This window comes from Tachypleus tridentatus, chromosome 13, assembly GCF_004210375.1.
Source record: "Tachypleus tridentatus isolate NWPU-2018 chromosome 13, ASM421037v1, whole genome shotgun sequence".
Classification (NCBI taxonomy): domain Eukaryota; kingdom Metazoa; phylum Arthropoda; class Merostomata; order Xiphosura; family Limulidae; genus Tachypleus; species Tachypleus tridentatus.
The window spans coordinates 165,412,883-165,423,870 of record NC_134837.1 but is presented as its reverse complement, the minus strand read 5'-3'; the positions used below and the strand labels follow the sequence as shown (position 1 = coordinate 165,423,870).

At 34.2% G+C, this 10,988-nt stretch overlaps 1 protein-coding gene across 3 annotated transcripts in view; it reads left to right on the top strand.

The window, feature by feature from the left end:
• Nucleotides 1–3,178: 3,178 nt before the first annotated feature.
• The window catches only part of LOC143240874 (uncharacterized), a 48,117-nt gene continuing 40,307 nt past the window's right edge, over nt 3,179–10,988 (top strand). Inside the window, exons 1-2 of one of the 3 annotated variants that reach the window (XR_013022011.1) lie at nt 3,179–3,559; nt 5,562–5,691. The gene's annotated coding sequence lies outside the window, so the exon portion shown is untranslated. The remainder of the gene's footprint in view (nt 3,560–5,561; nt 5,692–10,988) is intronic. The other 2 variants (XM_076484090.1, XM_076484091.1) reach the window with 2 other exon arrangements.

The following is a 10,988-nucleotide window of genomic DNA, read 5'->3' as shown; positions in this document are numbered from 1 at the left end:
GAATTTGAAATATTTTTTTCTGAATGCACCTGAATAAGAATAGGCATAGTTTTGTGATATGAAAAGGTTACAGACACAATAGTTTGACTATCACAACAGCACCGAACAACAATAGCTTTCACTGGCAACGCTTCAGACAAGTATTCTGATCTGTCTACTTACAGTTTTGATGAATATCATCTCCGCTGTGAATTGCACAGCTTCTATAAATAAAGTGTTTCTACTTTCCTTCAGTCGAATGCCACATATATTCATCCTGGAAAGCATCAATGAGCAGATCACACAAAAAAGAATCAATGACATAATCTGGGTGAGGCGAATGAAAAATAACAATAATTTAAATACATTGCCATTCTTACTTTACAGAAGCTGAGCAGAAAGAGGCCAACCAATCAGCAGCGCCACCCGTTTAAAATATAGGTACTATTAACTGAAAAGCGAGATTGATTACTGCAGTTACAACATACTAAAATTTATAGTACTGTTCAGATCTTATACCTTTTGAATATTAGCCCAGTACATTGACATCAAAGCCAGTCTAGCCTGGCAATGATTGCAAAATTCATGAGGAAAAAGCAAAGCTTTGAATGTCTCACTTAAATGTCTTATCACACTGTTGTTAATTACTTTACACTCTCGATCGTTTGTAACTTACAGTCACATTACAATAATTATGACACATTTCATATTCTGGAACAAAAAAAAACTATCTATCGATAGGATACAAATAAAGAGCTTTACTGTGTTTAGTTCGAACAAGGTCTTAAGTAAAAGTTAGAATAAATGATTCATTTCTAAATATTGATTTCAATTATAGAATAGCCGAACAAATAACTAAAACATTTTTAGAAAACAGCAAAACACGAAGAACACAAAATGTAATTATTTTTTAAAATCTGCTGATGTTTTGTGACAATAGTATTAATTAATTAATATTTATACTATTTGATTATTACATAAATAGTTAATTATAGAATAGCCGAACAAATAACTAAAACATTTTTAGAAAACAGCAAAACACGAAGAACACAAAATGTAATTATTTTTTTAAAATCTGCTGATGTTTTGTGACAATAGTATTAATTAATTAATATTTATACTATTTGATTATTACATAAATAATTAATTGACTTCTTTCTTTTCAATAGGTCAAATGTACAATCCTACTATTACTACAAATGAGAAAACGGCAAACCTGATGACAAATCATGCGGTTACAGAATTATTAACCTGATATATACTCTATGGAAATGTTTGAAAATACTTCCTCACGACGTCTTTATTCTTTAGAGGTACATACAGTGTATTTAATTAAAAATAGTTTTCTTACAGACAATTCTGTCATACGTATGATAACTTAGTTTGCTTTTAAAACCTTTTCAATACATGTTACAAAAAATTTCCTGAATTTGTAAAATATATTCACATGCTTCACGAAAGGAGTATTTTCAACTTACGTTCTGCTTTAAAATCATATGACCTCTGGCTTTAACAAAGATATATGCGAATGAATGTATGAGTGCTAAAAATGTAATAGAATGTTTACCTTAAAACATATACTGTAAAACGTTACTCTCAAAACGTAATTTTAAAGTATAGTTTTATATAGCCTTGCAATTCTCAGGTTCCCATTTAGTTAATCTACAGAAACATTGGCACAAAACGGTTAGAGCTATTTGCCCTTGGAGGCTCTGTGGTAAATTTGGGGGCGATTACAAATAATCTAATGTGTAGTTTTGTTAGTTAACAAACAAAGTGGCTTTTAACGTCCACTCCTTAAACCGCACTTCATCGTGCACCGACACTACTCATGGTTATCAAATGTTTGTCTGTTGTTAAGTGTAAAGCTACACAATTGGATATGTGTTCCGTGGTAATAGTGTTTAGCGATGTGAGCCCCAGATTTACCACTGAACCGTTGGAAAAACTTATAATATCATTATATTATGGGCAAATATTGTTCATCAAACGTTTTAAAAGTGTAAAGTGATATATCGATAAGAGTATCGTGAGCAACGAAAATCTTATTAATCACAGTGTGAACCGCCTTTAATAATATTTCTGTTAATGTTCTTTGCAACATTTATCTTAACTGGTTTGGTTAAGGGAGCGATCTTGATGTTTTTTATCATACGTTTGTTCTTCGTGCATGCATCTTTGGATGCATAAAAACTAATAAATAAATAATGAACAAGCTTGTGCTCCTTTGCAAATGACGTCCAAACCATTAGGATTATTGACTGATTCAGCAATCCCATATAGTACAGTTTTATACAATATATTTGAATTGAACTAGCTTGGAGATGTATCAATTATCAAAGTTCTTCTCTTGTTAATGTTTAAAGTTTTTCTTTGCCAAAATATATTATTGTACATAAGTGTTTGTTATCCCATTTTTAATGCAAATATTATTAGGAGTTCATAAATTTCCCACGGTAGAACAGCGGTACGTTTTCGGATGCAAAACGCTAAAATCAGAGGCTCGATTACCCTCGATGAATACTACAGATAACCTGATGTAGCTTTGCTGTAAGAAGAAACAAACACATGGTTCATAACTTGTCAATATTTGATATTGTTCAAGTTAATTTATTTTTCTTTCTTTTTACCGCCATAAGATTATTTATTATTTTAAATTAAAAAATGAATAATAATATAAACTATATAGGTAATGGCATAGGTAGCATAGTGTTCAAAATATAATTGCAATTATTATTCAATCGAATTTTGAACTTGATAATAATTCTCATTTATGTAAATTCCAATGTAAATATAATTACATCAAAATAGTTTTCATAATTACGATGACTACTTTTCAATAATTATCTAATTCAAAATCGTCACTTCATGTCGCGTTACAGATTACGAAACAAATGGTGGTTATTTATTAATATAAGAAGACTTGATAGAAAGAGCAAATACCCGTTTTTCGAAAAAAGCATACTCCTTTAAAATCTGATAAGGTTTTATAAATGTTATCTATGACGAAAGATGGCAGCACGAAAAAGTAAAGAAGGCGGAGCTTATAATAGGGAGCGACATTTTATTGAGGAGTCAAAAAACGTTTTCTTTCTGTTATAATTATAATAAGCTACGTTAAGCCTGAGGAATTAAATATTATTCATATATTTCATAAAAACAAGTGTTTGAAAATCTTATCGAAAAAGGTGTTACTTTTTTAATGATCATCGAGCCTATGGCCGAACATATCACCAGAGCAACGACAGTTTTTTTATTTTTTTTACATGTCTCGAAAAGTTTTTTTTTACTTGGTGTTGTATTCATTGGATGAAGCAAGCTCGAATGCTCCTAACTTTATTCGAACGCTTTCAAACTGTCATTGTTCTTGTATTTGCGATATTTCATTGCATTTTGTTTTGATAGTCCACGTAAGACTAGTGGCAGCTGAAGAGCGACTAACATATATCATAGCTTTTGGTAATAAATTAGACAAAATGTTACGCGCCATAATTTGAGATGGTTCAGACTATCGAGTTGCGTATTTAGGGAGAGTGTGTGGTTTTGGCTGGGTGTATAAACTCAACGGAAGAGTAGGTTGGTGAGTATGTGAAATATAGCTATTATTTTAATTTCGAGTTAATTTTATGATGTTTTTTGTTTGTAGAAAACTCATAAGAGTACGAAATGTTTTCTAAATAAAAAAGAATAATCTTATGTAATTTAAGACAGGTTTGAACTAAATTAATCGTTTGTGATTGTCATTAGGCCTAGTTTTAAAAATGATCATTAGGCCTAACCTAACATTAATTAACTTTTAACTTTAACAAATATAAATTGAATGTAAAAATGAAAATATCGATAACATGAAACTGTGCAATTTTCCATTGCATTACACAGACTGAGATTTTAGAATACAAATTATCTTTAGGTATAATCTTATTTCGTCAAAGATGATATGAATAATGTTTTTAATTTGAATGCTACTAATAGTGATAGTAACAGAGCTACAAGTAGTAGTATTACTAGTACTCAGTAGTATTAACACCAATAACTGTAGTTTATTACTTTTGTCAGTTATTATTTGTAAAAGCGTAGAAACATCAGCTAAAAATATATATATTTGTATCTAAGGATACTGTAAAAAAAGTGAAATCTTCATTTTAAAATACAAATATTACTATCAATTTCAATACCATTATTTATTACCTCTATTATGGGTGTACTTAGTAATACTGCCAGCAGTGCTTATTATAATTACCCAGGCTATAAAAGTTAAGAGTATGAAACCTTATAAATCAGCATTACATTTACGGCATAGGTGGTAATCTCAAATATTTAGTACATGTTTATATGTTAAACTTAAATTGGTTCTTGTTTTTTACTTTTGTGTAATTTCCAGAAATGATAATTAGGGTAAATGTGATTTCAACTTATATTTTCTAATGATAAGTTTTGCTTGGTATGCTACTATGATTACATTTCATTTATCATTTGATTATGTCTTAGAAACTGCTTATGATTATTTGTGGATGAAAATATTTTCATACAAGTTTATGAACAAGAAAAAAAAGCCATTTAGTCATTAAAGGTCACACCTTCATTCTTAAAATTATCATTGAATATGATGAAATTTAGTTACTGCCCTATATCTCCATCTACTAATACATCAAAAACAGTTTGAATTCAATCCAACAGTATGCATACCACCTCATGTAGAAAATTATAACAAAGAAATTTTGACTGAAAAGAAATTTGAATTGAATATAATGTGATGAAAGTCACAAAAATTTTACCAAAGGAAGTAACTGATTGGGATAGTTGTATAGTTAGGAGCAGTGAAAGTAAACTTCTGTAATCAAATATATTTTTTTAATATTTGAATATTTAGTCTTGTTATTTTACTTGTATGTGTAATTTGTTAGTTTGCTGATTCTAATAAAGGGCATATCTTATGGCAAGATTGTCCACTGATAAATTTTGAAATATTAGTTAGATCAAGTGGTAGTGGTGTTTATGCTTAAATGTTGCATGTGAAATCTTGTCTAATTGTAATTGTGATACTAATGTAGCTTGCTTGGTTTCATGGTACATGTAGTTCTTGTGTTTGTTGGAACTGTATTTGGATATAGAAGACCAGATTTAAAATTTGATGATGTTTTAGTGAATAATTCTTTATTAAGATTAAAGTTAGCAATAAGAAGAGGAGCTATATTTCTGTAGGTATTTGTAATTTAAAGGGATTAATATTCTCTTTGAATAAGATTTTGGTGAGATTTCTCAGAATACCATTATCTTTGGTCTTCTTGGTAAGGAAAATGACTGAGGTAAAAATCCTTGGATATTTCAAATTCCTAAATCCTGATGAAATTTTCATAAAAAGAAACTACTGGCAATAAGTCTAGAAGCCACAAGTAAAAGATATGAAATACTTCATGTTACTATTCCTTAAGTATTTCAAGAAAGTTGATGGTTGGAATAAGTGGACTATGGACTTCTGTTGCAACTTTGGTAATGACTCTAAGCATTTCAGTGTTGAAAAATTTGGAATGTTTAGGAGATGAGTGCCTCAAGACTGAAAATGTGTTGACATTTCATTGCAGATTTTGACCTTATGGGGGAACTAGACAGTTGATATAGCTGATGTCAGAGCATGAAAGTAAAGCTGGGTAGTTAACTCCATTATTAAATTAACTGACTGCTGTGAGCATCAATTACATTGACTTGTGTCAGGTAAAATATTTGGTTAATCAAAATTATAATTAAATTAAGTAATGTCATGAAAATAATAAACTAATTAAAATTAGTTTTCGAAAACATACTATAGCTATTTCTTGATCTTCAGCGTTTCTACTACTATGCCTATCTAAGTATTAAACATGCTTTTGTTCTAGCCTTTTTATCCCCCTTGAATGCCATATGCATAATTTATCAAAATTCTTGACCATCATCAATGCACCTTTTATCTAAATGCTGTATGTAAGCACTTTATTCAGAGAACATAATTTCTCTTTGAATAAATGTTTGGCACAGGTTTTTTATAAGTGTTGTGATTGTTAACATTTTTTTCTGCAGTTATATTTTCATTTATATTTATTATTTGCTTGAAAAAATGTGTATTTCTTCACCTGTCTTGAATTCTAGAGCAAATGTTTCTACTATGGAGTCTAACCATACCTAACCTATTCTACATCTGTTATCTGTCATTTCTCAGCAGCTAGGGAGGGGCCACTCTCAGTTGAGGCTATCCCAGATATGATCCATTGTGAAGTAAAGGCATGTGTCACAGGATGTCTATCCTTGAGGCTCTGAGGTAACTTTTGCAAATGACCCAGGATTAGCTGGGGAGAACTTTAGACTTGCTTCTTCTGGCTCCTTCCTTTACAGGTCGGCCTTGAAAGAGGACAGTTTCAATCACCCACCTCCAGCTCTTTTTCTTCAGTTGTTAATAGGGTTTGTGAGGTTTTGTGCATTTTCATGGTTACCTTTGACTCCTTTCTTCTTGGTAGAAAGGACAGCAAGTGACTACTTAGTTCTTTCTCCTAGTGCTGTTAATGCTGGGAGATTTTTCTGCTTGGTTACATGCTAGAATAGCCATATCTTGTCCTCCATGTTTATCTGAACAGCATGCCTTAGCTTATCACTATCAAGAAGTGTTATATTTAGATTCCCAACAACTGAACCCTGTATTGGACTTTTGGGGTTCCAGAATGGAACCTGTGAGCACTTTAAACATATGTCTTCTACTCTCAAGACTTTTTGTAAGTGTTTATCTTCAATCCAGATTTTGTCTGAAGCCTATCTTTGCTCCTCACAGTAATTTGATAATAAGATAGATCTTGCTGATTTCCTCATTGGTCAGAGCATTTTCTTCAGTTCTTTGATTTTCTGTCTTATCTGTTACTGGGATATATTGGGTAGAGATACCTTATTGGAGGGTGTTCTTTTACTTCTGTTGGCTTCAAGGAATTATGGGAGGCTCCTATTACTCTGTCCCGTGTTGTTTGCTGGAGTTTCAGGGACATTGGAATCACAGATTGATGCCACCAGTTTATATTCCTCATTATTGTTGTTGGACTCTTGCATTTCTTTAGCTCCTGCTAGTAGTTTGAGTGTTTACCCATCATGTTATGTTTCCTGACCACCTGACTTTAGTCCTTTGATGTTTTTGTCCTTCTTTATCTTCAAGGATCATTTGCTAGGATGAACTGCCAATATTGGTATTCCTGGGGCAGTGGTGGTAGCATGATTACATCATTTTCTGAACATTGTGAGTTCTTTCATCATGGATCCATGGGCACTCCATGTTCTGGCATCAGGATTTGTCATTCATTTTCTTCTGCCTCCTCCATTTTCCTTGTCAGCTGTTGCTTTTTATTCCTTAAACAGATCCTTTGTGAGTAGAGTTTCTTTCTGAGCCCATAAAAGAATCCTTGACCAAAAGTGCAGTAAAGAGGTTTGATCCCATTATTCTTGAATTTTATTCCAATTCATTCATTGTACCAAATAACACAAAAGAGTGGCATCCAGTTGATCTTTCCTGGCTCAATCAATTTTTTGATCCTCATTTTATGAAGGAATCTTTTCTCAACCTAAGATAGCACTTTCACCAGGGCTTTGTATGGCCATGTTTGATATTACTGACAGTATCTCCACGTTTCAATAACAGAATCATCCTGCAGATTTCTTCAACACCTTATGTCTTCTGCAGAGTTGTTCAAGGTTTGTCTCATCACCTGCATCCCTGGAGCCTTTGCACACATCATTGTGTGGACAACTGGCATCATCTTGTCACATAGCAAGGCAATATGCCCAAATTCTTCTCTGAAGGTGGGAAAATCTATTTCATCACCAACTCAATACCATGTCAATCTGGTTTTTTTCAACACATACCTAAGTAGGGCTCAGTTGACTCCACCAATTCCAAAGTCACATGGGACAAGATTGGAAAGGTCAGTGAGCAGTATACTTCTGCTCCCCTTTCAATCTTGCTCTCTGACGGTCACGAAGTTGCTGAGGCCTAGAGCATTGCCAGTACTCTTGGTAAAAGCTTTTCTCATGCATCTATCATTTCTACTTCACCCCCACCTTTTTTAGCCGTGAAGTCTCAGGCAAAGTGATTGCCTCTATCCTTTTGGGCTGATTGTCTCTATGACTTTAATAACCTCTTTACTCTGATGGAACTCAAACTTGCTCTTCAACAATTTGACAGTACATCAGTCAGACCTGATATTCACTTTGAGATGCCGTGCCTTCTCTCTGTTTCTCTTCTGGTTGTTTTTAACTAGATCTGGCAGGAGAATGCTTTTCCTGATGTTTGGCATTTGACTATTGTCTTTCCTTTTTCCAAGCCCATGAAGGGATCCCAAGATTCCTTCAAACTGTTGTCCAGTTGCTTTGATGAGCTGTCTATGTAAGATCTTAGTAGATAGTTAATGCTCATCTTGTTTCTTCAAATCAAATAACCTCCTCTCTTACACCCAGCATGAGTTTCGACAACAGTGCTCCACCATATACCATCTGATTTGAATTGAAACATTGATCAGAGAAGCCTTTCTCAGGCAACATCTTTTGTCATTATTCTTTAACTTTGAGAAGGCTTATGATACTATGTGGAGGTATGGCATTTTCCAAGACCTCCACTGATTTGGGTTGTGTGGTCATTTGCCCATTATTATCAAAAAGTTTTTAATGGGCAGGCAATTCCAAGTTCATGTGGGTTCAATACTTTCCCATTCTTTCCTGCAGGAATTTAGACTCCCTTAGGGCTGTATCCTGAGTATTTTATGTTAATGACTTCTACATCTTGTGTCAATTGTCGAACATGAGATTTATTGAGCAGCAGCGACAGACTACCCTCAATCAATTTTTGAAGTGGACCACAGCAAATGGTTTTAACTTCTCTCTCTAAAACCATTTTCATGCACTTTTGCCACCAAGAGGTATTCACCCTGATCTGACCTCTGTGTCAGTGAAGTTGTGCTTCCCATGGATCCTGAGGCAAAGTTCTTGGGGCTTATCTTCAATCATAAACTGACCTTTATACCACAAATTAAGCAGCTACGAGTCAAATATACAAGAGCACTGAACATTCTCCATGTTCTCTCTTTCACTTCTTGAGGAGTGGATGAATATTCTGTACTAAAAATATATCACACTCTTATTTCATCGAAACTGGACTGTGGGTCTCTGGTCTATGGTTCTGCCAGGACCTCAGCCTTGAAGATGCGGGACCTAGTTTATCATCAGGGGGCTTTCTGCACTTCTCCAGTCCAGAGTTTGTACACAATCTCATGAACCTCACACCTCAACCATTTGCAGTTGTCTTTATTGTATGCTTCAAGACTTTGATCCATACCACAACATCCAACCTGGGGTTGTGTTTTCCTTCCTCCATTGGCCATGCTTTCTTAGAATAGACAGTCTGTCATTGTTCCTTTTGGCCTTCATATCAGTTGGCTGAATTTGGTCTGTCCTTGGATGTTGTTGTGTCCACAGGTCAGCCCATCTCACCATGGGTTATTACCATCCCTAACTGTGACTTTTTTCTTTGAGCCATATGAAGAAAGCAGATATTCCCAATTGAAAGTGCCATCTTCTACTTGTCAAACATCTTTCGAACCATCCTTCCATTTGCATTTATATAGATGGTTTAAAATCACGTGACTCTCTGGGCTCTGCCATGGTTTGTTGTGATTTGGTTGTTGCACACAGGATCTCCTCTACAGTTTTTGTGTTCACTGGTGAATATTACACCTTTTTTTTTTCTCTGGATCACATTGAAGTTATGCAGTATACGAACTGTACTATTTGCACCAACTCTCTTAGCTTTCTACTGGTCCTGGAATCTCTTCACATCAGTTCTTGCCTCATTCTCATCAATATTCAGAACTGACTGGCTTATTTCTCTTTCTCATCTATTTCTATCCAGTTTTTCTTGATACCAAGCCATGCTGGTATTCATGGGAACAAGTTCACTGACACTGCACTGAGTCTGTCTGCTCAGATGCAATCACAACTGTGCCTGTCCCATACATGGACTACAGTCCTATATTCAGTGTTTGGCTCTATGCCAGTTGGCGATTGACTTGAAGTGAGCAACGCGATAACAAGCTTTTCCAGATAAAACCTTTTTTTTTACTCTTTTTCTATCTTGCTTCAGTAAGGATTGGAAGGAGGAAGTTTTCTTGGCTAGGCTATGCATTTGTCATAGTTTTTTAACTCATTGTTTTCTTTTATCTGGGACTGATACACTAATGTGTGGTCTTTGTGACACTCAAATCACAAAGGCTACTGGTTCTTAAAAATTAAGAATATTTGTAAGGTGGACAGTGTCACCATCCCCAATAATATTTTACAATGTCAGGGGCAAGCCTATGGTAAAAACATGTCTAATGTGGTCCCATTGCTCATGGTTGTAATGAGACCACATTAGACATGTTTTTACCATAGGCTTGCCCCTGACATTGTAAAATATTATTGGGGATGGTGACACTGTCCACCTTACAAATATTCTTAATTTTTAAGAACCAGTAGCCTTTTTAATTGTATTTAAAATTTTATCTGACATTGGGCCACTGTTTTTATTTTAATTTAATTTCCCTTTACATTTTATAATATTTTCACTGTTATTTGTTTTTGCTAGTGTTTGGTGCAGATTGCCTGGTTGCTTTGCATTGTAAAATGCCAGATGACAACAACAGCTTGCATGATCTGGCACTTTCCTCTCCTGATGAATTTCAGCTATGCAATGTAGTTATTTTGACCACATTGTTAGATTTTAACATGGGATAACTTTCTCCATCATATGATCTCTTTACTTCTCATGTTATCCTTCTGTGATAAGTTTTGCCCAGACAGATATGCTATGTCATACTAATTCTGCACTAGTAACCACTTTCATTACAACTACTACAGGCTGCAACAGGCTTTGTAGAAATGGGGTGTTCCATAAGACCACACAGGCACCTTTTGATGGTATTTTCATGGACTGCCACTTGTAAAGCTAAATAGGACCATGTCCCTCCATG